The following is a 27,641-nucleotide window of genomic DNA, read 5'->3' on the forward strand; positions in this document are numbered from 1 at the left end:
GGGGAAAATCCAAGGGTATAGATGTTCCATACAGAGACCAAATTCTGTATTAGGCAACATTCTGGATCCAGAAGGCTAAACCATATTCAAGGATTTTGCTTTCTATGTCTGGCATTGTCTCTGAAGAGTAGTCTCTAATTTGTCTTCTTTATTTTGTCTATTATCAGTTACTCAGCACAGGTAAAACTAAGAACCAAGTGATGAAACCAATGGCATTACCTCCTACTCTCACCAAGGCTTTGAGGCTTCTAGCAAGAGAACTATATTTGCAACTTCTGCCTTCCCTCTGAGCTGTTAAGGCATAGATTGTAAATTGGCGACTTGCAGGTTTTAGCAGATGTTTTATTTGGTGCACACTTTAAAATTTTTTTTTTTTGAATTACATGCCATTGTTTTAAGAAATTGGAGAGTTCACTTTTTTTTTTTTTTTGAGAGTTCACATTAAAGTGAACTTTCTGACTTGTCTTTAACTCACAAAGACACCATAGGGCCTATGTTCCTGTTTAGCAGTATTTGGCTGAAGTAGAATAGTGGCCATCCCCTTTAGAAGCCCGTTTAGAGGGATCCCTGGGTGGCGCAGCGGTTTGGCACCTGCCTTTGGCCCAGGGCATGATCCTGGAGACCCGGGATCGAATCCCACGTCGGGCTCCCGGTGCATGGAGCCTGCTTCTCTCTCTGCCTGTGTCTCTGCCTCTCTCTCTCTCTCTCTCTGTGTGACTATCATTAAAAAAAAAAAAAAAAAAAAATTAGAAGCCCGTTTAGAAATCTCTACAGCTTATCACAGTTCTTACCCACCTGCTTCACACTAAACTTACCCCACAACTTGATCTCTCTCTCTCTCTCCTTTAAAGATTTTATTTATTTGTTCATGAGAGACACACAGAGAGAGGCAGAGACATAGGCAGAGGGAGAGCAGGCTCTATGCAGGGAGCCCAATGAGGGACTTGATCCCAGGACCCTGGGATCATGCCCTGAGCTGAAGGCAGACACTTAACCACTGAGCCACCCAGGTGCCCCAGAACTTCATCTTTAAAGAGTCTGAGTTAAAAAGAAAAAAAAAGCTCCTGTATAATATATCAGCCTCTGCCTACAGCCCTTTGTTTATGTCATATCTGTTAATTCTGGATATAGTCATGTGAGGCAAGCATTGTAACTCCCATTTTATAGTTGAACTAAATGAATTTCTGAAATAAATTTCCTAAGGCTTCATAATAGATTGAAGAACTAGAACTCATATCTCATTGTTCCTTGGTTATATTATACCAGTTCCTTGGTTATATATACCAGGACCCTGGGATCACATCCTGAGCCAAAAGCAGACACTCAAAAAAAAAAAAAAAAAAAAAAAAAAAAGGCAGACGCTCACCCACTGAGCCATGTAGGTGCACTTCTCAGCCCATTCTTAAAGGCAAGTTCTAAACCTTACTCTTTATATCTCCATACACATTAGCACAATGCCTTATCTTATACTTTATATCTCTGTACACATTAGCACAATGCCTACAAATGTAGTGGGTTTTCCATAAATGAGTATTGTTTTCAACTGGATTTGTTTGGGCAGAATTGAAATATTTGGCAACTAATTGAATGTTAGCCATAAGGAAAAGGAAGATATCAAAGAAGACAAAGGGAATTTGAGCTTGGTGCCTAGAAAGGTAGTGACACTCTTTGGAGAAATAGAAAAAAAGAGTGAAGAGCAAATTTGAGAGACAAAATGGCTAATGTATTTTGAATGATTTCTGTGTGTCAGACACTGTGCACATGTTTTTATGGCATAACCTTATTTAGACATAATAAGTTTTTGCTAAAGGAGCTATTCGTTTCTGTATTTTATAGAGAAGAAAATAGACTCAGAGATTTTAAGTAATTTACCCATTGTCTCATTGCTAGTAAAGTGGCAGGACTAGGATTTCAAACTAGGATTATGTAGCATTAGAGTTCATTTTGGGGAACATATTTATTAGGATTAAGACACTAACAGGATGGCTTTATGGATGTCTAGCATATAGTTGGAAATACAGGAACTGTTCTCTAGAGATATGTTAGGCCAGAAAGTATTCATCTGAAAGTAATCTGCAGAGAGTTGATTGTTCACATTTATCCAGGGAAGGAGGAGGAAGTTAAAAGATCCAAAGCCAGGAAATTGAATATCTGTTTACTGAGTAAGGAGTGAAGATACTTTTTACCTTTGGGGAATAAAAATAATTTTGCATGTATTATTTGTTAAGAATAGTCTTGTAAACAAAACAGAGGATCATAGGGGAAGAAGGGAAAAAACAAAACAAGACAAAATCAGAGAGGGAGACAAACCATGAGACTCTTAATCATAGGAAACAAACTGAAGGTCAGTGAAGGGGAGGAGGATGGGGGATGGGATAACTGGGTGATGGACATTAAGGAGGGCATGTGATATAATAAGCACTGGGTATTATATAAGACTGATGAATCACTAACCTCTACTTCTGAAGCCAATAATACATTATATGTTAATTAATTGGATTTAAATTTTAAAAAACTAAAAAAAAGAATAATGCTTATGAGGCAAGGTCATTTTCATATTGTTTAAACACTAGCAGTACATATTTAATTTGGTTTAAGATAGAGGAAGATAGGGGCACATGGGTGGCTCGGCTCAGGTCGTGATCCCAGGGTCCTGGGATGGAGTCCTGCATCAGGCTTCCTGCAGGGAGCCTGCTTCTCCCTCTGCCTATGTCTCTGCCTCTCTCTGTGTGTCTCTCATGAATAAATAAATAAAATCTTAAAAAAAAAAGATAGAGGAAGATATTTTCATTGTTCCAATTTTGTAATAAAGTTACAAAATTTATTTTTTTAAGTATACTTGTTAGAGTTAATATAAAAGAAATAGGGAATTTTTAAAATTGAAATATATTTGATGTATAACATGTAAATTTAAGGTATATAACATGTTGGTTTGATTTATATATTGTTTATATATTGATTTATATATTGTGCTTTATATATATTTCCATTACTTTGTTCTTTAAGTCACTGATCTGTTCTTCTGCTTCCTCTGGTCTACTATTCATTCCTTTTAGTGTTTTGTTTTGTTTTTTTAGGTAGGCTCCATGCCTCAACTAATGATTTTTTTTTTTCAACTAATGATTTTTTTATTTTATTTTTTTTTCAACTAATGATTTTTAATTTCATTTACTGAGTTCTTCATCTCTGATTTTTTTTTATGTTTTTTGTCCCTTTTTTATGTTTTCTGTCCCTTTGTTGAAAGTCTCACTGAGGTCCTCCACTCTTTTCTCCAGTCCAGTATCTTTATAACCATTATTTTAAATTCTCTATCAGGCATATTACTTGTCTCTGTTTCTTTTAGTTCTCTTGCTGTGATTTTGTACTTTCTTTTCATTTAGAACATATTCTTCTGTCTCCTCAATTTGTCTGCCTCTCTGTTTCTCTGTGTTAGGAAAGTCCGCTATGTCTCCTGCTCTTGAAAGTAGTGGCCTTATGAAGAGCTGATCCAGTAGTAATCTGTAGTGCTATGTCCCCTGTTCACTAGAACCTGTTGCTTCAGGATTATCTTCTCTGAGTGTTGTGTGTGCCCTTCTGTTGTGGGCAGATGCTGAGCTCCATTTGCCTTCAGTCTAGTCATCTGCAATGGCTCTTTATGCCTGTTGTGGGTAAGGTTTGGTCCCTGTAATATTAGTAGGCCAGTCTGGGGCTGCTTTGGGCTGAGTCGAGTCAGACCAGGCAATTGCTGGAGCTGCAGTAGCATCAAACTGCAAGGCACTCTCCCTGTATTGTCCCCTTAGAAGCTTTCATTGGTGGGCAGGGCCTGAAGTAAGACCAGGTGTCTGCCCCCCAGCCCACTGCTAAGGCTGCAGTTGAACTGGTGTGTGTGGTTATCTTGCCCTCTCCCCAGGGCAGGAGGGACTTTGGAGTGGTGCTGGTCCCTGCCCACTTCCAGCCATATGGCCCCACTTTGAATGGACTCCTGCAACAGGCATGTTGGAGGGCAAGGGTCCTTAGGAGAATGTGGAGGAGTGGGGTGTGGCACAGTGCCAGCAAGTTTCCTGCCAGTCTGCTGTGAGAATGGGACCTGCAGCTGCTTGGGGAAACTCCTGCTGAGGCCAGCTGGGCTGGAGAGTCAGATCTCCAGAAGCCTGAGAGGGCAGCGTGCACTGTTGACAAGCTAGGTAGAGAGTGTTGGCTCTCTGCTGGTTTCTGCAGGTGTCTGTGTATCTAGGCTGAGGGATGAGGGAGGTCTATGACACCCCTCAGCTCCTTTGCTCTTGGATAAGTCTTCCAAATATCCCTGCTCTGCTGGCACACACCCTGAGATTAGTAAATAAATCTCCTTCCTGTATACCCCTGGCATTTTTCAAACTGCCTCTTCTATGCTATATCTCAGTGGGGCTGTTTGTAGTGCTGTCTCTTTAAGTGTAGGGATGCAGTTTCATATTGCCCTCTGCCTCTCCCAGAGCAGAGTCCTCTGATTTATGAAGTTCCAAATGCCAAGCCCCACTGATTATAGGAACTTGCAAAGGCAGGCCCCTCTGGTTTTCATAGGCAAATGTTATAGGGATTCATTTTCCCAGTATAGGTCCCCTGTGCCTGGGATGCCTGGGTCAGGGTGTGTTTTTCTCTCCTCTCTGTACCCCTAGCATCCCTTCCTCCGCTGGACAGTCCTGGGTCTGTTTGGCTCCCTACAGCATCTCCACTTTTCCCATCCTCCTGACTGTGGCCTCTTGTCCACATTTAACTGTGGAAAGTCTGTTCTGCTAGTCTTCAGGTCGTTTTCTGGGTTATTTACACTAATGCAGGTGTTACCTAGTTATTTCCATTGAGCAAGGTGAACCCAGGATCTTTCTATTCCACCATCTTCCCTGGAAGTCCTGTATTTTAACTCTTTTTTTTTTTTTTTTTGTATTTTAACTCTTAACAGTTATTGCTGAATCACTTTTCAGAAAATTGTAATAATTCACACTTTTCCCACCAACACATAAGATTGCTCCATTCCTACATCTTTACCATCCCTGAAATGTTATCACTCATTAATTTTTCTTATCCTGGAATTTAATACGTGGTACTCCTTTGTGGCTTTATTTTGCATTTTCTTTTTCTTCTTCTTCTGAACACAAAATTTGCTTTAAATATTTTTGGGAGGGGAAAGGACACCACACTTCTACTCAATTAAGAGAAACATTTTTATAATCTTGAGGTCTTTTATTTTCTTTATATTTTTCATGCCATGAATTCATAGGGAATGGCTTCCAGCAGTTCAGGCTCCTTTCCATTGGTTCTCACAAAGTGTGCTTCTCTGGGTGGGGCAGGCTGGTGCTTCAGTTGAACCCAAGTACAGTTCTTTTTGGCTTCCTTCTTTTTCTGATCATTTTCCTTCACATGCTTCAGGAAGCTATATCGGCTCTTTGAGTGTTTAATATGCTCAGTGCATACATTAATTCTTTTGGCAAGAATCTTGCCCTTAACTTGTTTGTTTACAACAACAAGTTGTAAACTCAACATGCCAGCAGCATGCTGAGTAACATTGTAGACTCTTCCAGTTTTGCCATGGTAACATTTGTTAGGCATTCCTTTTTGAACAGTACCTATTCCCTTGATTTTTAGCACACATGTGGCCAAAGGAACAACTCCACGTTTTCTAAAAGGCCTAGAGAACATATAGTGGGTACCTCTCCTCTTTACTTTTGTGTTGGTCATTTTGGCGAATTACTGGAAGATGGCGGTTCTGGCCAAAAGGCTATTCTGCATTTTCTTGTTCACTGGTGAAGTTGAGTCATATTGTCATTTATCTATTAGGCATATGGATTTCCTCTTATTAGCTGCCTATGTGCATTCTGTGCCTGTTTTATTTTTCTTTTTCTTTTTCTTAAATTTTATTTTATTTTATTTTATTTTTTTAATTTTTATTTATTTATGATAGTCACAGAGAGAGAGAGAGAGGCAGAGACACAGGCAGAGGGAGAAGCAGGCTCCATGCACCGGGAGCCCGATGTGGGATTCGATCCCGGGTCTCCAGGATCGCGCCCTGGGCCAAAGGCAGGCGCCAAACCGCTGCGCCACCCAGGGATCCCTTAAATTTTATTTTTAAGTAATCTTTATCCACCATGGGGCTCAAACTCCTGACCTCAAGATCAAGACTCTGATGATCTTCTGCCCGAGCCAGCTAGGCGCTCCTCCTGTTCTTCCTATTGGTTTGCTTATGATTTCTCTATCAACTTGGAGAAGCTTTTGTATTAGGGATTTTAAATAAATTCTGTGTTTACAGTTCGCTGTTCTTTTTTGTTAATGTGATTTTTTTCTTTAGAAATATTTTAAATTTCTGTATATTCAGATATGTCAATCTTTTTTTCTTTATGCTTTTAGGTTTCTCATTTTTGTTAGATCTCTAAAAATTCTCCTATCTTTGTTTTCATTTTTGTTTATCTCTTAACATTAACATTAAATTTGTAACCTATTAGGAATTTATATATTGTAAGTCAAGGGTCTAATTTCCCTTTCCTCATAGCTTGAAAAATGTCATTTGAACACACACACACACACACACACACACACACACACACGGTCTCAAAATTCCACTTGGTACCCATTAATTTTATATAATTTATCACTAGGTCAGATGTTAAAAAATTGGATATATAACCCCTTCAATAAAAAGACCAAATTCCAAAAGTCTATATGGATTTGTGATGCTGAATTTTTTATTACTCTGTGATGTTGAAAAACAGAAAACTTTTTTTCCAGTTCTGAACGTGTATATAATATACCATATTACTACTACGTGAATCAGGATCAAATAAATTTTCTCATATTGTATTGTTTTGTGTCCCTTCCATCTCTATTCATGTAGAGCAGGGGTTGAAATTTTTTTTTCTGTAAAGACCTGGATAATAAATATTTTAGGCCATTTAGTCTCTGTCACAACTACTCAACTATGCCATTATAGTGCAAATGCAGCCATAGATAGCATGAAAAGGAATCAACCTGTCTTCCAATAAAATTTTAATAAAAAGAAAAGAAAAAACGGGCAAACCACATTTGGCTCATGGGCTAAAGTTTGCCAATTTTTGATTTAGAGCATTTCTACCGCTCTTTCTTTCTTTCTTTCTCTCTCTCTCTCTTTTTCTTTCTCTCTTTTTTCTTGCTTTTTTTCTTTTCTTGTCTTTTTTTTTTTTTTTCCAAGAGCCTAAGCCAATGTTCTTAAAGAATGTCACTTTCTGGATATTTTACTATTCCTTGTATGTCATTTAACTTCTCTTTTTGTTCCTGTGTTCCTGTAAAATGAAAATTAAGAAATTTGATTTGTTTCAGATTAAACATTTTTAAAAATTCATATGTGAAGTTCTTAGCAGAAGTTTTACTCAAGGGAAAAAAGAAAGTTTTACTCAAGGGGAGAAAAGAGAAATTGTTTTAGATTATAGAATTTTATAGATTGATAACCCATACTCTTAAGGGACCCAGCATGAGAAAGTTTGGCCAGAACACTGGGAATAATAGAAAATATTATTGGGTACTGAAAACAAAGAGGTTTTTAGTTTACATGAAGTCATTCCTATTGATCATTCATGAATGGACACATTATACTCAAAGTATTCAGTCTGATTGGCTACTGAAATTTGGGCATTTAAAAACTTAATTAAAAAAAAACTTAATTAAATATCTCTTTATTCTCTCCTAAATAAAGCACATTTTGACTTATAATTGTTTCTGGATTGGTTTTGTTTTGTTTTTCTTTATAGAATCAGCTTTAAACACAACTTCTGTTGTTATAAGTCAGGGGAGCTTAGGCAGTGACTTCCTAATTCATTATTAAAATGTTTAGTTTTATGACATCTCAAAAAGGCTAATTTGATCTCTTTTGTAATTAGGTAAAATATGCCACCATCAGTTTTTTTCTACATGGCCTTCTGTTCTTTAGATGGCAACCATTATTTCTGTATATGTCTTATCTGAGTAGTATTCTTTTAAATGCTATGCATAGGCTTTATAATAGTTTTAACTGGTCTACACCTAGATTAGACAAGTAAAGACTTACATCTAAATTTGGTGGTGGTGGTGTTGTCTTTTAATTTTGTAGCCTCTTCCAGTCACAGACTTTAGGTAAAATTGAGGTAGGAAAAATGACATCAGAAGAATTCCACTGATCACTGATAATTAAGGCCTTTCATCTGTGCAGTTCAGATAGCTACAAGAACATTGTCTCATAATTCTCAAATGACTCTCTGAAGTAGACAGGCAGATACTATTACTCTAACTTACAGATGTAAGTTGTGGTCTTTAAAAGGTTAGAGAAGTGTTTTACGTAGAATTAAAAGCAAAGGTAGGGATGAATTTTAAAAACTGCTTCTTCTTCTTTTCTAGACCACTCTTAAGTCCGCAATTGCTATTTTCAGAATTAGAAGAATTACTATAATGTGTTTGAAGGTTTTCTAGTCAAAAGATAACATAAAATGAAAATTTCAGTCTGTTCTGGTTAGTGCATTTCATGTTCAACTAAACATTTCTAGTGGGTGCTTACTAAATAGTTGATGATGATGTTCTCTCATTAAAAGTACTTAAAAAAAGTACTTAAGACTTTGTAGAGAACAGTGAACACACTGTCATTTATTATGTATTATCTAAATGTTTCACTGTTAATAACATTTTATTCTTTAATGTTCTCTAGACCTAGACAGTATGCTTAGCTAGCATCCAAAACCAGTTTGGGGGGCAGCCCCGGTGGCTCAGCAGTGTAGAGCCGCCTTCAGCCCAGGGCTTGATCCTGGAGACCCTGGATTGAGTCCCACATCAGGCTCTCTGCATGGGGCCTGCTTCTCCCTCTGCCTGTGTCTCTGCGTGTCTCTCACCTTTCTCTGTCTCTCATGAATAAGTAAATAAAACCTTTAAAAAAAAAACAGTTTGGGGTGTAGATTATTAATATTGTTAACTTTTGAATATAGACATTTCTACCTATGAATGTGTTACTATTATTTCAGACATATTTCTTTCTCTCATTTCCTGTTTGAGTCAGTGCCACTACTGAAATACTTTTTTAGCCAGGCTGAAATTATCAGTGATCTTCATTACTCTTCTCTTCCTCACCTCCAGTCCATTGGGTTACCTGGTCCTCTATGTCTGTAGTATTTTGCATACCCATCTATCATTCATTCCCATGGCCACTGTCCTAGATCAGGTCCTCTTCCCCTGATCTCTAACCTTTTGCTTTTCTAGTCTTTCATACTGCTTCTTGAAATATGCATCTGACCATTTAACTCTTCTTGAATGGCTTCTATCACCTTAAGTCCTAATGCCTTATTATATATGAAGTCTTATTGACTGTATTCCATCCTGACTTCTTTCCATCAGATCAGATTTTGAATTTTATATAAGCACTCTTGCACTATTTTTGTACTTTTACTGTTCTACTCAGAAATATCCCTTCCACTATTTCTTTCTGTAAAAATCCTAGTTCAGATGACATTTCCTTCATGAACCTCTTTAATTTCCAGTGAGGCTTAATATCCCTTTTTTATATACATTTATAATACCTGTACTAAATCTTTTCTGTTATATCTGTGACCTTTTATTCTGAATTGCAGTTCATTGTGTATATACTTCTATTCTACCGTGACCTTATTGTAGGTGGAAGCAGTGTATGGAACACAGTCACACCTTAATAACTTTGTATATAGTAGTCTTTGCTTTCAACTTTTAATTGAATTCTATAATCCATTGAGCAGATCAATTGAACAGTTTTAAGAATTGGTTCATCTTTATACTACCTAAAAAATTACTAGAAAGAGTAATTTTGTTTCACAGGTGATACAAGCTCAGGAAAGATTTGCTGTCTTTATGTTTCCTGAAATCAGCAGTGTAGTTAGAAATGGAATCTTCTATTACCTGTAAGCATTCTAAACAATTAAAATTTTACAGTTATATGTTTTCTACCTGTCTTCTTTTTTATGAAATTGTTGTAGGACATTAATACACACTGACTGAATTCAAAATATCGCTTAGTTTTTTCCATTCTTACATTCTTGCCACCAGCCACTCATTTGTCATTTAGAATTGCCTACTATGTTCCAGGCATAATTCTAGATGCCAGAATACAACTGTAAACAAACACAGTCTAGGTTTAGGAAACAGTCATGCAGGGATCCCTGGGTGGCTCAGCGGTTTGGCACCTGCTTTCGGCCCAGGGCCTGATCCTGGAGACCCGGATCGAGTCCCACATCGAGCTCCCTATGTGGAGCCTACTTCTCTCTGCCTGTGTCTATGCCTCTGTGTGTGTGTGTGTGTCTCTCATGAATAAATAGATAAAATCTTAAAAAAACAAAAACAAAAACAGTCATGCAAAGAAAACAAATATATACGATAAAGTAATTAGAGTAATTAAGAGTCCTACAAAATGGTAATAGTGCTAAGGCTATTTCTGTATGATTGTCAGAATCTAGGCTAAACAGCTTGCTTTGAGTTTAAATTTATATTTAAATCTTTGCTTGTATATCACTTTCCTTGCCTGTGCTAAATTTGGTTAGGGTTTGTATTTTGGGTTCTAGATTACATGATGTTACGTAAAAATATTAAATCTAAATAGAATTTATTAAATTTAAATACAACTTTTTGAAATCAATGTGTGATTCATGCTAAATAATATGTGAGTTCCTAGAAAAATCATATGAACATCAAATTTTTTTAATTTGAAATTTTTTCAGCATTAGAGGATAATTTTTAAAAGGCTGATGAAAAGAGTGGTGCAGTCATTTAGGTATCTGACTCTTGGTTTTGGCTCAGGTCCTCATCGCTGGGTCAGGGAATCAAGTCTGGCATCCAACTCTGCATTCAGTGAGGAATCTGCTTGGGATTTCTCTCTCTTCTCTCTCAGCCCCCAACCAAATAAGTAAATAAATCTTTAAAAAAAAAAAAAAAAGATTGGTGGAAAACTTCAGAAGGTAAACAAGCATTTTTCACTTGTGTGACAGTAAGTCTTAAATATGGTAGTTTGCTTGAATCTAGGGGCACACATATACATACACACATCATAGTCAGATGAACAGTTTATTTCCATTGGATACCAGTTAATTTTATGTGTTTGCTAATCTCTCTTTTTTTTTTTAGGAGTTTGTATTTTTTTTTCCCAGTTCTATTGAGAAGTAACATGTTTGCTAATCTTAAAACAGCCATCACATCTATTTGGCATTGAAAGTTCTCTGTGCTCTACCTAGCATAGCTTATTTTTTGCTATAGCAAAATATGTCTGTCATTGCCAGGCCTACCCTGCCAATTGACCTAAGATAAGCTACTTTCCCAACAGTCCTTGCTGTATGAGTCGTAAATCATTGCCAGCTTCTCAACCTTACCCACTGGCCCAGCTAATTAGATCAGAGGGAATGCTGAACAAGGGTAGTCTACCATTCGTAGGCTAAACAGGTATTTGTGATATGATTTGCTGTGATAGCTTCTGCTCTGGCAGAGATCATAGTTTTGGGGGTGAAATAGATTCTTCTTAGGATTTTCAAGTTATTGATGTAGGGAAGCTGCTTAATGGTGATAAGCTCTGTAATTGAGAGGTCACATAGAGCTTGCATTAGGGTAGCACTTATTGGCCATCTGTATACTGCAGGAGTTTTCCGGGAAGGAGAAGAAAAGAGAACTAATGAGCATAGGCAGACACTGTATGTGGAATATACACATGTGTGCATATGAGAATTTGTGTGTGTGAAAGAGAAAGGCACATAACCTGATAGAGTAACAGCAGTTCTTGATGGTTTCCTAGGCCCTGAGAAACTCAGAGTGTCCTCTTCACCCTCCTACAGACCTGCCGTGCTCATTCCCAACTCTGTGCATTTGCTTAAGTTAGTCTGCCTACTTTTTGTCTTTCTCCCCACTTCAGTCCATCCTGAATATTGCTGCCAGGTTAGCATTCCTTTAAAATCTTCTCTGATCATGATATCTATCTGGCCAAAAACCATTAATGTTTCCCATATTACCTTCATAATAAAGTTTAAGTTCCTAGTCAATGTATATATAGCCTTCCTCAACTGTGCCTTATAGGATATTTTGTCTGAAAGAACAAAGTACCTTTAATACACTTGGTATTTTAAAGATTTATTTATTTTAGTGGGTGCAGCAGAGGGAGAGAATCTCAAGCAGAGACTGCTGAGTGCAGAGCCAGATGCCCAACTTGATCCCATGACCCTGAGATCAGGACCTAAGCTGAAATCAAGAGTCAGATACTTAACTGACTAAGCCACCCAGGTGCTCCAGTACTTTTGGTATTTTAGTGTTCTAGCTCTTGATGAGAGTCAGTAGCTCTGTTCCCCTGGCCATTTGCTCCAGGAATTTTACTGAGTATCAACTAGACTAAAAGTCCCAGAATCATTTGTTGCAGAAGAAAACAGAAGGGGCTGTGCGATTGAAGTACTAGCTACCAGAGGCATGTCTCTACATTTTGAATATAGTCAGTGCATTCTGGGACTTCTGCCTGGTGGAGGACTTTTATGAGACTAGCCTTGTCCATCAAGCTTCTTGCCTGCTGATAGGCAGTCTGGTGAAAGCTCTATCTGATGATTAACCTGACATTGTGCCAGACTGTCCAGTAACCTTTTCTTTGAGTTTTAAATTCTAAATGTTTATATTGATCATAAAGAAATAGCCCTTTAGAGACCATTTAATTTTTTATTTGAAAGCTTTGACCATCACAGTGCTAAGGGAGTTGACTTAAAACTGTGGTAGGTTAAATTGGCATTCATTTGGGAATTTTTCAGAACTCCTAAATTTCATGGGTCAACATCCAGCCTCATCCTCTGTTTTGAAAAAGTTGGGAAGAACAGCAACATATAACTCTCGGCAAGATAAGAAATGCAATGATCCTCCACCTCATAATGGCTCTTCTTTATCTATAGACTTTCTCTTTAAAAAATTATCCATAAAAATCTTAGCTCTTTAAAGTTCAGTGTCTTAGACAGTTTTTTCCCATCTGTGCCCTATTCCTTCTCTAAAGGAATTAGTCAGACTAGCCTATACATTCTCCTTCCTCCATCCAACATACCAGGCATATTTCTACCTCAGTGTCTTTGCACATAATGTTTGCCCAGCCTGAAATATCTGTCCTCTTCCCTATCTCTAGTTTGCAAGGCCCAGTTTAATGTTTACTTCCTCAAATCAAAATGATGGTAAGTTCTATATCAGCACTAATAACTACTTCTTAAATAAATGATCTATCTCTTCACTGGCAGAAGAAATCTACACTATGAATCTATAGTAAGCTCTAGGTAACTGAGCATTTTGCAAATAAAAGTTCAAGGGTATCACACAAAAATGTAGTTGCAGAGGGAGAAGCAGGCTCCATACAGGGAGCCCGGAGTTCTTTTTTTATAGTATTCCATTTAAACTTCTAAAAACCCTACAAAGAGAGATAGAATAGGTGAAGAAAGCCAGACTCTGGGAGTTTGATTTACCTAAGTTCATGTGAATATTAAGTGGTAGAATTAGAAGTAGATCCCACATCTTCAGAGTTCTTACCTGAGTTTGTAATTTTATACTATTTTGGTCTTCATTATCTTCCTATGAATGATCTCATCCTGCTTTTGTATGTGCTATCAAATGACAGAGGCAATGACGCTAAGCCCAAAGCAAGGAGACAATAATGTAAGAATTGAATTTTGGAACTAGGTCAACCTCTATCTGTAGTTTATTCAGTCTTCTTTAACTCTCTGAATAAATTACCTGCAAGATGACTAAAGTTTCTTCATTATGCCAGAAGTTTTGTTCTACATCTTTACTGCAGATTAAAAATACTGATCTTTATGATCTACTGAAATTGCCTCTTAAAGATTTTATTTACTTATTTTTTTGAGAGCGAGCAGAAGCAAAGAAGGAGAGGGAGAAGCAGGCTCCCTGCTGAGCAACCCCCAACCCCCACAACCTGGGACTAGAACCCAGGACCCTGGAATCATGACCTAAGCTGGAGGCAGATGCTTAACCGATTGAGCCACCCAGGCACCCCTAAAATTGTCTTTTAAATTGTTTTAATTTATTGTCTTTTTTCCATTTGGAATGTAGCTTGTTACGTGTAAAAACTCTTAGATTGTTTACCACTGAACCCTCAGTATTTAGAATTATATATCTGGCCAGTGTAACACAATTAAATTAAGTGTTTGATACGTAATTTGCTGACTTAGGTTTTATGGTCCTCCATTGAGGACCTTCTGTCCCAAATCAAATATTGGTTGCTTTCTGACATCCACTTTCTCCCTTAGATCCAGTAGGGGTGGTCAGCCCTATGAAGGAATATGAACGTTGACCTAGAGTTGCTTGGAGGTGAAACAATTTCATTTATGTGGTAAAAGTTTCTGAGTCAGGTGGCAAATAGGTTTAATTTCTGTATATCTTTTTTCCCTCAATACTGCTTGTACTTTATTTAGTCCTTTGTAGTCTTCAATATTTTCAAGTCCCTTTAGTTCAGAGGTGTCATGTATCAAGGTAATTCTATGTCATGAAGTTGGAGAAGTTGGGTAGTATTGCTTTTCAGATTGTAGTCAGAGTTTAAGATTCTAGACTTCAGTAAGTTTTCTGCATGGTAAGAGTTCTGTGATAATGTAGTTGAGGGAAATACACAGATACATTTGAACCAGTGCATCTGCAAATCTGCTATATCCAAGAACAGAAAGCACACAAAAGTCCAGATTCTAAAAGGTTAAGAAGGGCTTACTGTTTAGTTCTAAGACTTTGCCAGTTTCTTCATGGTTGAACCTGACCTTTTCTGATTCCTAATATTTGAATCCATTGGGTGGTCTTGTTGAATAAAGACCTCTATTAAGAAGAGAAAAGAGGGCAAATAGCATGCCTGATCCTTGCAGGGAGAAAAAGACTTTTGAAAGAACACAAAGCTCTCAGGATGTTAAGTAACACTGTAAAAACATGCAGGAGTTGATTTACTGTTTGGGGCTTGTCATAGCCTGAAGCAGTTGGTGCTATTCCCCAATATAAGAACTTTTTTGTTTCTCTAGGACAATGTCAGGCCCCAGGAGTCTTTCACATGACTGTTTGTCACTATTAAGAGCCAAGTGCCTGTTTTGAAGAAAACAGAGCTGGTAGTTCAAGTGTTCCACAGAACTCCTTATTTATTAAGTGTCAGGGGACAGGATGTATATAACAGGACAGAGAAACTAATATTTATTGAGAGTCTGTTTCACACTTAAACAGGTGGTGGGTGCTTGCATATGTGCTATCTTATTTAGTCTCTGTTTAACAGTCCTATGAGATATAGGTATTATTTTTCCATTTTCTAGATTTGGAAACCAAGAATTCAAAAAACTTGAATGACTTTCCTAAGGTCACACAGCTTCTAATTGAGCTAGATCTAAAGCCAAATTGTCTAACTCTCAAACTAATGATTCCCCCCTCCCCAATACTTCTTTGGGTTCCATGGGTATTAATTAATATAGAGGGCTTACTTCCTGATTTTCCTATACAGGGAGAGGGAAACAGTATAAAATGGCAGAATTTACATGTATTTACATACTCCTTTCTAGCCCTAACATTCAAAATGTTTTAAATATAGTGAATTTTTTTTTAAGATTTTATTTATTTAGCAGGCTCCATGCGGGGAACCGATGTGGGACTTGATCCTGGACTCCAGGATCACGCCCTGGGCAGAAGGCAGGCACTCAACCACTGAGCCACCCACGTGTCCCTAAATATAGTGAACTTTTAAACATAATACTGAGATCTCACAAGTGATATAGTGGATGAGGTGAGAAGTGTTTTTCTCCCCAAATGAAAGATGATTGCAAAAGTATATGTGATTTCTTTGAAATTTCCAGTAGAGTCATCGTGTCCTAAGGAACCGAGGCAAGTAGTGACTTTCAGGTATATAACATCTTCACTGTCCTATATTTAGATTTAAGCTCTAGTTGAGAATTCCCATTATTTTTAAGCAGTTTTATTTCTTGGAGGCTGACTCAGACTTAGGGTCTCTGTTCAATAATAATGACAGAATTATTAGAAATTTTGTCTTAATGTTTATAGAATTTTTACCTTTCATTAATGAAGGTAAAGGCTTTGCATTAGAATTTTCTTTTCTCTTTTTCAGAGTATAGATGTAAACTCTCATTCAGTGCAGTGATGAAAGCATAATTTTCTATTTGCTTTGCTGGAGGCCCCTTCTCACAGTTTGAAATGTAGGACATGGGTATTTTCTTGTTTGTTTCATTTTATTTTCTTTACCCTTAGGGGTCATTTGACTTTCATTTGAAGTTCTAATAGACGCAAGGGGGAAAAACAGAAAAATGATGGAACATTGGAGTTAGTAACATAGAAAAACCCAAATTAAATTAGATTCCAAATCTCAAAGGTGAGTTTGTACTTCCGTACTTAGAAGAATTGGTGCAGTTGTTATAATCCTTTTTTGTTTTGTTTTAACCTCTATCATAGAGGAGTGATTTAGCATAAACAGAATAATTTTATTGGTGTTTTCTAAGAGAAGGTGGGGAGATGTTAATCAACATACTAAAATAGTAGATTGGAAATGCTGTGCATACCAGCTCCCTTGCCCTCTTGCATGGGCAAGGGATTTATGGAAATAAAGTATGAATGGCATCTTAACTGTGGACTTCCTGATTTTTTCAATGTTATTGTAGAATATTAAAATAAACTCTCAATTTGACTTTAAGAAAATCACTTGATTTGGCTATTCTCCTCTTCTTTCTTGAGATTGACAGTGAGGGATTAACAGGAAGGAGAGAGTTTGCACCTGAGCTCCCGCCCCAGCTTTTAGTTGTAGTACTCATTAGCAGTCCCCTAAACAAGTTCATGTTCTTGGCAGCTCTAGCCTGGAGTCTTTGTGTTCAGTGCCTTTGTCCTACTCTTCCACTCCATTTCACTGGCCCGTGTCATGGCGGGAGCTCAGTGGGAAGCAACATGCTCTGTGTAGTACTTCTGGTATTCTTCCAGTAACCAGTGTTTGTGTACTCCCTGGGCTAGTACAGGCAGCAGCACAGTATCTGGAGGCAGCCATTAGGAGCATCCAGACAGGGAGATGCTGCTGCCAATTTCAGGCTGGCACTGCAGTAGCTTGGCCAGACTAGATTGCTAAAGGCAGCATGTACGTCAGAGTAAAGTACTTTTTCTCTTTGGGAAAGTAGATAGAGATGCTGCTTAATCAACCAACTTTGTTTCAAGTTGCTGGGTATAAGATAATGTGGTAAAATCAGGAGTGGAGTAAGATAGTTTTACACCCACCCCAAAACTGTTTAATTGCTTTAGATGCATTATCTCGTTAAATCTTCTCAACAGTCTTACCAGTTAAATCTGTTAAAATCACTATTTTACACAATAGAAAGCTTAAACCTAGCCAGCCACACAGCTAGAAAGTGGTATTTTGATTTACATTTGAATTTAAGTTTGTATGATTTCAAAGCCCATATCCACTAATATTGGAGGTAGATACTTAGTAAATAGGTAGCATTTCCTCACCCATAGAATCTCATCATGAGGAAACATCAGACAAACCCAGACTGACATTCTATAAAATAACTAGCTTTTAACTCTTCAAAAATGTCATGATCAAGAAACATGAAAAACTATTCCAGATTAAAGGAGACTAAAGATACGTGACCTCTAAATGCAATGTGTGATTGTGAATTTGATTTGGGAGCAGAAAAAGAACTTTATAAAGGACACTATTGGGGTATGTTCTAAAACTTGAATATAGACTGGGATAGTAGCATTTACCATGGTTATGCAAGAAAATGCCCTTGTCTCTTTTTTTTTCTTTTAGATTTATTTTATTTATTTTAGAGAGAAAGCCAGCATGAGCTGGGGGAGGGGCAGACAGGGAGGGAGGGAGAGAGAATATCAAGCTGACTCCACACTGAGTGTGGAGTCCCATGCGGGGCTTGATCTCATGACCCTGAGCCGGAACCAGTGAGACGCTCAACTGACTGAGCTGCCCAGGTGCCCCCAAAATGTCCTTGTCTTTAGGAAATATGCACTAAAGTTTTAGGAATAAAAGGACATGACATCTCCTACTTACTCTCAAGTAGTTGTGAGAGAGACAAAGAGAATGATAAAGTGAATGTGGCAAAATGTAAGCAGTTGAACAAATGGTGAATCTGGTATAAGAAAGTCATATTTCTGTCAAACTTTTTGTGTACTTGAAATGCCTTATAATACAGGAAACAAAGGCAAAAGAAAAAAATTAAATTTCCTTACTGCCGATAGCCCATTGACAAGTCCTTGAACCAGGTAGAGGACCTTCCTCTGGGAGCTCAGCTGCCTTGTTGTTGACACTTTGCTTGCTAAGGGCAAAAGGCAATCTTAACATTATCCCAACCTTCAGGATCCTATAAGTCTTCTTTAACATATGAAAATTCCTTAGGAAACTTGCTTTATCTCTACCTCCCAAGATACATGTTAGCAATCATCCTCCAAGCATATGGCCCACTGATATACTTTTGAGGGGTCTCGTGATTGAGGGTTTCCAGACCTTTTTCCTAACAATAGCTAGCCCCCTCAAGGTCCTGGAAACCTTGCCTCCAAAATTCCCTAAGGACTTATGCTATCTCTAACCCCCTCCCAACTTGAAAGTATATAATCAGTCACCCATCACAACCCCAGTGCAGCTCTTTCTGCCCATAGGTCCTGTCCCTGTGCTTTTTTGTCCTGAAGATGTCTCAAGAATTCTTTGCTCTGAACCACATTTCTACATCATCTTACATTTTACAAATGTGGCTAAACAGCTTTAGAAACCTGGAATCCCAATGAAGGCATCACAGCCAGCAATTAGGTACCATATTCTTCTGTTCATGCTTCCTCTGTTGGCAAAGAACTTACCAAATCTAGATGAGGAAATAAACACGGACTGTTATTTCACAGAGGAAATATATGTCATACTGTCAAATATTTTTCTTATACTTCCACTGGGGACATACCTCACTTTTCTTCAGAATAGTTACATGCTTTTAACTAGTATTTTTGTCCCATTTCTTTTGACCCCTTTTTGATCATTCATATTTCTGGTTTGCCTAGACATAATCTTGGATTGAGTGGCAAATGTATTCTTTTTAATGAAAGGATAAACTGCAAAGTTTTATTAGAGTAAGTTTTATTTACTTTTAATAGTCATTTATGGGTGTGTTTTTTTTAAGATTTTTTTTTTTTTTTTTTTTTTTCAAGAGAGGCAGAGATATTAGGCAGAGAGAGGGCTTGATCCCAGGACCCTAGGATCACGACCTGAGCCAAAGGCAGACCTTCAACCACTGGGCTACCCAGGTGTCCCTATGTTTGTTTATGTTTATTTATAATAGCATATATGCTGTCTACACCATCTTTCTGTTTTAGGTGATTATCATGAAGCCTTGGTTATGTATGAATGAACTATGCTATTTTGGGCATCTTCTTTCCCTTCACTCCACCCAGTCTTGTATATTCTTGGCTTGGCCAGAGAATAGCTGTAAGTGAAATACGAAGGATGTTAAAAGTTTGAATTCATAATTTAATATATTTATCTTTTTTCAATACTTTTTCACTCTTTTTCTTTTTTAAAATATGAGATAAAATTGACATTATATTTCAGGTGTACAACATAAAATGATCATATTTATCTTTTTGCATTCCGTAAGTACTTATATATGGTGATGTGATTTTTTTCAAGATGAATAATGTGGTGTTCTTGGGTTAGCAAGGCAGAACTGAGAATTCCTTCTGATTATAGATGGAAAGAACCGTAGGTTTAAGCAGGTATTTTGGTTCCACTAACTGTGATTTGGGAGAAGTCTTAAGAAGTGTTCCACACAGGGGCATCTGGGTGGCTCGGTTGGTTAAGCAACAGACTCTTGATCCCAGCTCAGTTTTGATCTCAAGGTCATGAGTTCAAGCCCCAGAATGGGCTCAATGCTGGACATGGAGCCTACTTAAAAAAAAAGGGGTGGGGGGGGGCAGCCCAGGTGGCTCAGCGGTTTAGCGCCACCTTCAGTCAGGGCCTGATCCTGGATACCGGGATCAAATCCCATGTCGGGCTCCCTGCATGGAGCCTGCTTCTCTTTCTGCCTGTGTCTCTGCCTCTGTGTGTGTGTGTCTCTCATGAATAAATAAATAAAATCTTTAAAAATAAAAAAGGTTCCACATGTTAGTCAATTGACTAAGGTAAACATTGCATCTACCTTTCCTGGTGATGGAGGCAAGTAGCTATATATAAAACTCAACACCCTTTGGTGCAAACCCCCCCTCCCCTCCCCGACCAGCTGCCTTCTCCTCACTGAAAGAGAGAGGGAATAAAAAGCCATCTTGCCTCAGTATAAGAACTTAGTCTCTTTAAAAACTTTTTTAAAAATGATTCTCTGCTCGAATTTCCTACACATATTAATTTAACAACAGTGCCATCCCATTACACTTAAAAAATGCTAGAAGTTGGGCAGTCTGGGTGGCTCAGTGGTTTAGTGCCGCCTTCAGCCCAGGATGTAATCCTGGAGACCCAGAATCGAGTCCCACGTCGGGCTCCCTGCATGGAGCCTGCTTCTGCCTCTGCCTGTGTCTCTGCCTTTCTGTGTATGTGTGTCTCTCATGAATAAATAAATAAAATCTTTAAAAAAAATGCTAGAAGTCTTCCATGGCAGCTAGGATGTACTCATTGTCTATCCAGATGTTTTACAGGCCACTTTAGATTGACTTTGGATCATCATACTTTTAACACTCAGGTTTCCTTTGAGTCTTTGTTAAAGTTAACTGAATCGTAGAATAACTTTCACATGAGGGTACTTAGTGACTATTAATGATGGTGATTATCTTATATATGAATGTGAGTCAGGATTGCAAAATATTAAGTGCTCAGACTCTGAAGCCAGGCAAATCTGGGTTTAAAACTGGCTCTGCCACTTACTGCTTGTGTGGCCTTAATAAACAAGTTGCTTTTCTTTCCTTGCTTTTCTCATCTGTAAAATGGTATAAAATTATCCTCACCAGCATGAAATAAGGCATGAAAAGCACTTAGCATGTAATATGTGTCATTTTGTATGTGTTCAATAAATGTTAGCCATTGATAGTTATTGCTATTAATATTACTATCATTAGTGTTCCTTCTGTATCCCCCTGAATTGGCTAATGTTTTCTTTCTTTCTTTTTTTTTTTTTAGTTTTTTTTTTTTTTTAATTCATAGAGAGACACACACACACACACAGAGAGAAAGAGAGAGAGAGAGAGAGAGAGAGGCAGAGACACAGGCAGAGGGAAAAGCAGACACCATGCAGAGAGCCTGATTGGGACTCCATCCAGGGTCTCCAGGATCACACCCTGGGCTGCAGGCTGCGCCACCGGGGCTGCCCTGCTAATGTTTTCAAACTTGTACTTTTCTTGCAATTTCTCCTACTCCTGTCTACCAGGCTAATTTCTTTCTAATTGTGGCATTTCACTTTTTAAGCATTTCTTATTTCCTAAGAGTCCAGAGGTGATCCTCTCAATCTCCTCAAAGTTTTCTATTTTCTCTACTGCTTTCAGAGTCTACTGAATGAATGGTGACCAAGTAAGAAACTGTTTGCCAGTTAGGACCTGACGACCTTCTGTCTTTTGCAAAGGACTGAACTCTAATCTCTAGTTTCTAGAACTCTGGGCAATTTTAAGAAAATGAGGCCTTTCTTTTTCTCCACAAACTGGACCAGAAGTATATCAAAGCCCATAAAATTCATTGCATTATCTAATGAAGTCTTCTTGCTGGTTATAGCTGAAAAGATCTGGATCCGATGGATAAGATCTGTATGTCACTTCCATAGCTCTTCAAAGTACCTTTAACTCTGGCTTGGTTTCTTCCTAGTTAATAGGGCTGTTCTAAGGATCAGATGAGGTCATTCATGCAAAAGGGCTTTCGAAACTGTAAAGCACTGTGTTAATGTGAGGGATGATTGTTGTATATGAACAAAGGTCCCAGCAACCTAAGTGATGTCAGAATCCAACCCCAGGTAATAAAGATGCAATCTCCTCTCTTCCTGCCACTTCAGAAGTTTGCAGTAACTTATTTGAGCTAAAAAGGCTAGTGATTAACTTCCTGCAGTGACTGCAAATCATTTCTTCCCCTCTCTTCCCCATATTCTCTCACCAAGTGGTGTGCCAGATTTTGAGTCAATCTTCAGGCCTGAACCTTGAGACACAGCACAGCAGGCAAAGTAATTCATAAGATCTGGGAATGAGGATCAGCAAAGATTTCTTTTGTACCATTTTCCAATCCCTTTCCTGGCAGCTTTTATCCTGGCAGCCCCCATAGATTAAATGACATTTCAAAACTGAGTTCAGTGAGGATGAGGCCAGATGAGGCTTCTGCCAAACTAGGCTGGCAGACCTGAATAATCAGCAGTTAGTGTGTGTGTGTGCGTGCGTGCATGTGTATATACGTGTGTGTTTCTGGACTATTAGAAATTCTTTTCTGTACAATAAGAACAACAAGCCTAGAATTATGTGTGAGATCATCATCATTATTGTCAACCACAAACACAGAACACTTGATAAACACAGGACCCTCCAAGTTTTGGTGATTATTATGGACTGAATCGTGTCCCCTGCCAATTCATATTAAAGTCTCAACCCCCAATGTCTTAGAATTATAACTGTATTTGGAGTTTGTTGGAAACCCAAAAAATTCATCTCCCCCCCCCCCCCGCCCCCGCACCATAACCTTGACCAAAAAAAAAAAAAAAAAAAAATATCCAAACCCTTTTCCCCCAAATCAGCATTTTCTGAATTTGAAAGGCCTCCTATCCTTAGTCATTTCATCCTTTGCTTTCTTTATATAGCTTTCTTTGCTTTCTTAAGAGAAGGGCAAAGGGAAGTGCTTATTTTTTTAACTATGCCTATTTCTGCTTAATTGTGCTATCATGAGTGACTTAAAAGAAACCACGTTGAGACAGCTGGGGCATAGATAGATAGATAGATAGATAGATAGATAGATAGATAGATAGATAGATAGATGGTGCTGTTGCCAGAGCAAGCTGATGATCCCTCTAGTTAGAGAAAATCTGCAGTCCTAGAATGGGCTTGATTAGTTTCACTTCTGTCTTCTCCTGCCAAGGAGTTTGTCATTCATTGCTGTACTCTGGTCTTTTTAATGGATGTATGAAGAGGTTTCCCCCATCTTAATCTGTAGATTATCAAGAGCCCCTTAGTTTCTGCCTGCCTAATGGTATTACCTAAACCAGCAACTCTGGTTGAGTTTTGTTTTGTTTTGCTTTTAATCTGCTCTATTCCTTTCACGTAAATATATTTTAGTTTATTTGCCAAAGTTGTTTGCAGATGAGTTTGCTCTGGAATGTGTCTCATCAGGAATGATGAAGGGGGGGCAGTTTGAACTTCAAACTAATATTAGCAATGCTTTCTTTCTCATGTGTTAAAGAGTTTTATCAATTTGTTTTCTCTTAAGATTTAAGTGAGATTTCTTCCTCCTTCAGTATGATTTGCATTTTCAGTTGTTTAGCAGTTGTTCCTCTGGTTCTTTGTCCTTGTCACCTGGGAACTAGTTCTACTTAGCCAAAACCCAGTATGATTTCTTGTAAATCAAACCAGAGCACCTAAAAATAGTTTTTTACCCAAGTATTTTTTCACCCAATGTTTTTCAAAATACAGAAAATCTTAACAGCTAACATTAAATCCTGCCAAAAATAAAAATGTTATAACATGAACTGGAGCACAGTATTTTTTAGAAATAAGCCCATGATCTCATTATATTGAGCTTTTAGTGTTTATATAACTCAGCTTCGTTTTATTTTCTTTCGTTGTGTGTTTTTAAAATAGTCTTTGTCAGTCCTGGTTCTTATATAAATCAGTACAGAATCTCTAGATATCTCGAATTAGTTTCCATTCTACTCTGCTAAATGTACAGTATTCTGGCTTGAAAGTGTCTGAATTCAGAGTCAGATGTGGGTATTAGAGAGCAGTGGATTGAATCAGAGCTGGGAATTCGCCTTCACATAACTGGGGCTAGCCTCCAGGTTTCTTGTTTTTTTTTAGTGGTAAAATGGAGATCGATGGTATTTCTGCCTTTCATTATTTCTACTGACCTGTAATGGGGAGCAGAATATGTCAGGCTGCTTTGAAATCTCTGGAGGAAAAAGAATAGTGATAGTCCTGGTTTAGCAGTGCATAATTCAGCCAACGAAAGAACCACTCATTCTTGCAAGGTCAGACTATTTTCTCCCTTTCGGAAACAAGTCAGAGTTGCCTGGGCCAAAATACACGTTCCTTTTGACCACATATTGGCAGGACACGCATGTCTAGTTTTCTTCTAAATCATGGCTCTAGATTTTTTTCCAGCTAGGAAATCGTAAACCAAAACAATTGCAAGGTCCTGTTCCTGACACTTTCTGTCTTTTTAGAAATTCAAATAACTTTGAATGGAATCTTGTTGCCTGTTGGTTCACAGGCCCTGAGCCTACAGAAAAATGAAAGCTCAACAGTAGAAGGTTATATATATATATATTTTATTTATTTCTGTGTGTGGCTAATTCAACCTTTGGTTCATTGAAGATTATCGTACTAATGCCCGCTTTATAAAATTCCATAGGTTTTTCTGGTACCTAGCAACCTGGGATCCAGCCTGACATCAGGCTCCTTGCTCAGCAGGGAGGCTGCTTCTATCTCTCCCTCTGCCTTCACTCTCCCTGCTTGTGTTCTCTTTCTCTCTCTCTCTCAAATAGATAAATAAAATCTTAAAAATAAATTAGACATTATCTAAGCTGAGAACAGTAGTCCTCATTACTAAAGGAAGGGAAATATTTGAAAATAAGATTTTTCAGGGGATCCCTGGGTGGCACAGCGGTTTAGCGCCTGCCTTTGGCCCAGGGCGCGATCCTGGAGACCCGGGATCGAATCCCACATCGGGCTCCCGGTGCATGGAGCCTGCTTCTCCCTCTGCCTGTGTCTCTGCCTCTCTCTCTCTCTCTCTCTGTGTGACTATCATAAATAAATAAAAATTAAAAAAAAAAAAGAAAATAAGATTTTTCAGACACAGACATTTTTTCAAAGAAGACATACAGTTGGCCAATAGACATATGAAAAGATACTCAACATAACTAATCATCAGGAAAATGCAAATCAAAACCACAATGAGCTACCACTTCACACCTTTCAGAATGACTAAAATAAAAAAGACAAGGGGTGGGGAGCACCCAGCTGGCTCAGTCAGTAGAGTTTAGGACTCTTAATCTCAGAGTCATGAGTTTAGGCCTACATTGGGCATGGAACCTACTTTAAAATTAAATAAATAGATAAGTAGATAAATAAATAAATTTAAAAGACAAGAAACAACAAGTGTTGGCAAGAATATGGAGCAAAAAGAACCATGTATGCTATTGGTGGAAATGCAAATTGGTACAACCACAATGGAAAACAGTATGGCGCCTCCTGAAAAAAATTAAAAATAGAAATACCATATGACCCAGTAATTCCACTTCTGGGTATTTACCCAAAGAAAACAAAAACACTAATTCAAAAAGATCTTTGCACTCCTACATTCATTGCAGCATTATTTGCAATGAGCCAAGATTTGAAAGCAACCTAGATGAATGGATAAAGATGTGTATACATCAGGTAAACACACACACACACACACACCTGATATATACACAGTGGAGTATTACTCAGCCATAAAAAAGAGTGAAATCTTGCCATTTGTGATAACGTTGATCAACCTAGAGAGTATTATGCTAAGTGAATTAAGTCAGAGAAAGACAAATACTGTATGATTTCAATTATATGTAGAATCTGAAAAAACAAAGCAAAAATAAACTCATAAATATAGAGAACAAATTGATGTTTGCTGGGGTTTGGTGGGGTTAAAATAAGTGAGAGGGATTAAGAAATACAGACTTCTAACTATAAGTCATGGGATGTAAAGTACAGTATAGGGAATATAGTCAATAATGTTATAATAACATTGTATGGTGTTTGATGGTGAGCATTTCATAATGTATATAAATGTCGAATTACAATGTTACACATCTGAAATTTATATACTGTATGTCAACCATATGTCAACTTAAAAATAAATACATAAATTGGGATAAAACATCTTTCTGGCTTAAATTGTACCATATGGCTATGATATTCAAAAGTTGTCATATGAAGGTACAATTAAAGTTCCTCCCAATAGCTCTAATCTCCTTGTCTATAAAAGTTTTTATGGAGCTGCTATGTTTTAGACAGCTTATTAACCAGTTTAAATTTCACTTCATTTTTCCATTTTGTGGAAATTGTTAAAAGATGGACCAAAACAAGGAGGAAGAAGTGAAACAGCAGAGACCCAGATAATAGGTCTCTGAATGATTAAGATCTGAAATTATTATATATATTTTTAAAGATTTATTTATTTATTTTAGAGAGAAGGAGCACAGCAGAGTGGGGCAAAGAGAGAGAGTCTGAAGCAGACTCTCTGTGGAGTCAGACACATAGCCAACTGTGCCACGCAGGCACCCCTGAAATTATTATATTTTTAAATATTGTCACTCTACATAAAGCCTGTATATAGAAAGTTGAAGTTAGGTGCCCTAGATTTGTTTACTAGTAACTTCAGTCTGTGGTAAATCTGCAACTTCATATATACTCAATGTCTCTTTTCTCCCTTGAGTTGCTAGTTAGCTAATGAAAAGTTCATGTTTTCTTAATATAAGAGTCAGTGAGAATTGTCAGGTTGTCCTCACAAAAGTCCTTTGAAATGCCTGAATGGCAATTCCAGAAAACTCAGTAATTCTTGTCCAGTGGTGGTTAATGCTTTTTTTTTTTTTTTAAGATTTTATTTATTTATTCATGAGAGACACAGAGAGAATGAGAGAGAGAGAGACAGAGACACAGGCAGAGGGAGAAGCAGGCTCCATGCAGGGAGCCCAACATGGGACTTGATCCCAGGTCTCCGGGATCACACCCTGGGCGGAAGGCGGCGCTTAACTGCTGAGCCACCCGGTCTGCCCAGTTAAGCTTTTATAATACTCTGGTAATACTCTGTCTTCTTCTAGGAGATTGTGGGAATATGGAGAAGCACTTCCTCTAGAAGCTGCTCTGGCTCTGAAAGCACCTGGGATGTGCTGAGGCACTGCTGTACTTCGTTTATTAAAGTGAATTCTTTTAGTTCTTGAAGACCCTGTCTTAGTTCCACATAGCTCTTAGCATATTACGAACACCTATTGAGTTTTGGGATCAATCATTTAATTTAGTTACTCTGTTATTAAATTGCAGTCTTAGCCTCCCAGAGAGTCTAATTTTCATCTTTTTTCTTCCTCAGTAGGATGATTCGCTTTATGATTTTTTTTTCCTTTTTGAAAATTGCATTAGCACACCCTTTACACAGTAGCTGTAGAACTGTCAGCTATTGTGTTTGAAATGAGGATTTCCTCAGGATAAAAATGGCCTAAGTAGGACCATTGTTTGTAATATGTATTCCTAACAGTTTTTGTTTTAAAAAAAAAGATCATAGGGGCACCTGAATGGCTCAGTTAATTGTTTGACTCCTGATTTCACCTCAGGCCGTGATCTCAGGGTCCTGGGATCAAGCCTTGTGTTGGCCTCTGTGCTCAGCACAGTGTCCGCTTTGGCCCTCTCCCTCTGCTCCTCCCACCACATTTGTGCCCTCCCTCCCCCGTCTCTATTGCTAAGATAAACAATAAAAAATTTTTAAATTTTTTTAAAATAAAAGATTGTTA

At 37.9% G+C, this 27,641-nt stretch overlaps 2 protein-coding genes across 2 annotated transcripts in view; both read left to right on the forward strand.

Moving 5' to 3' along the window:
• The window catches only part of COMMD1 (copper metabolism domain containing 1), a 185,558-nt gene that overhangs the window by 149,173 nt on the left and 8,744 nt on the right, over positions 1-27,641 (forward strand). The window lies entirely within an intron of this gene.
• Positions 1-27,641, forward strand: part of B3GNT2 (UDP-GlcNAc:betaGal beta-1,3-N-acetylglucosaminyltransferase 2) — a 270,923-nt gene that overhangs the window by 57,093 nt on the left and 186,189 nt on the right. The window lies entirely within an intron of this gene.

The sequence above is a fragment of the Canis lupus genome, chromosome 11, assembly GCF_048164855.1.
Source record: "Canis lupus baileyi chromosome 11, mCanLup2.hap1, whole genome shotgun sequence".
Taxonomy (NCBI): Eukaryota; Metazoa; Chordata; class Mammalia; order Carnivora; family Canidae; genus Canis; species Canis lupus.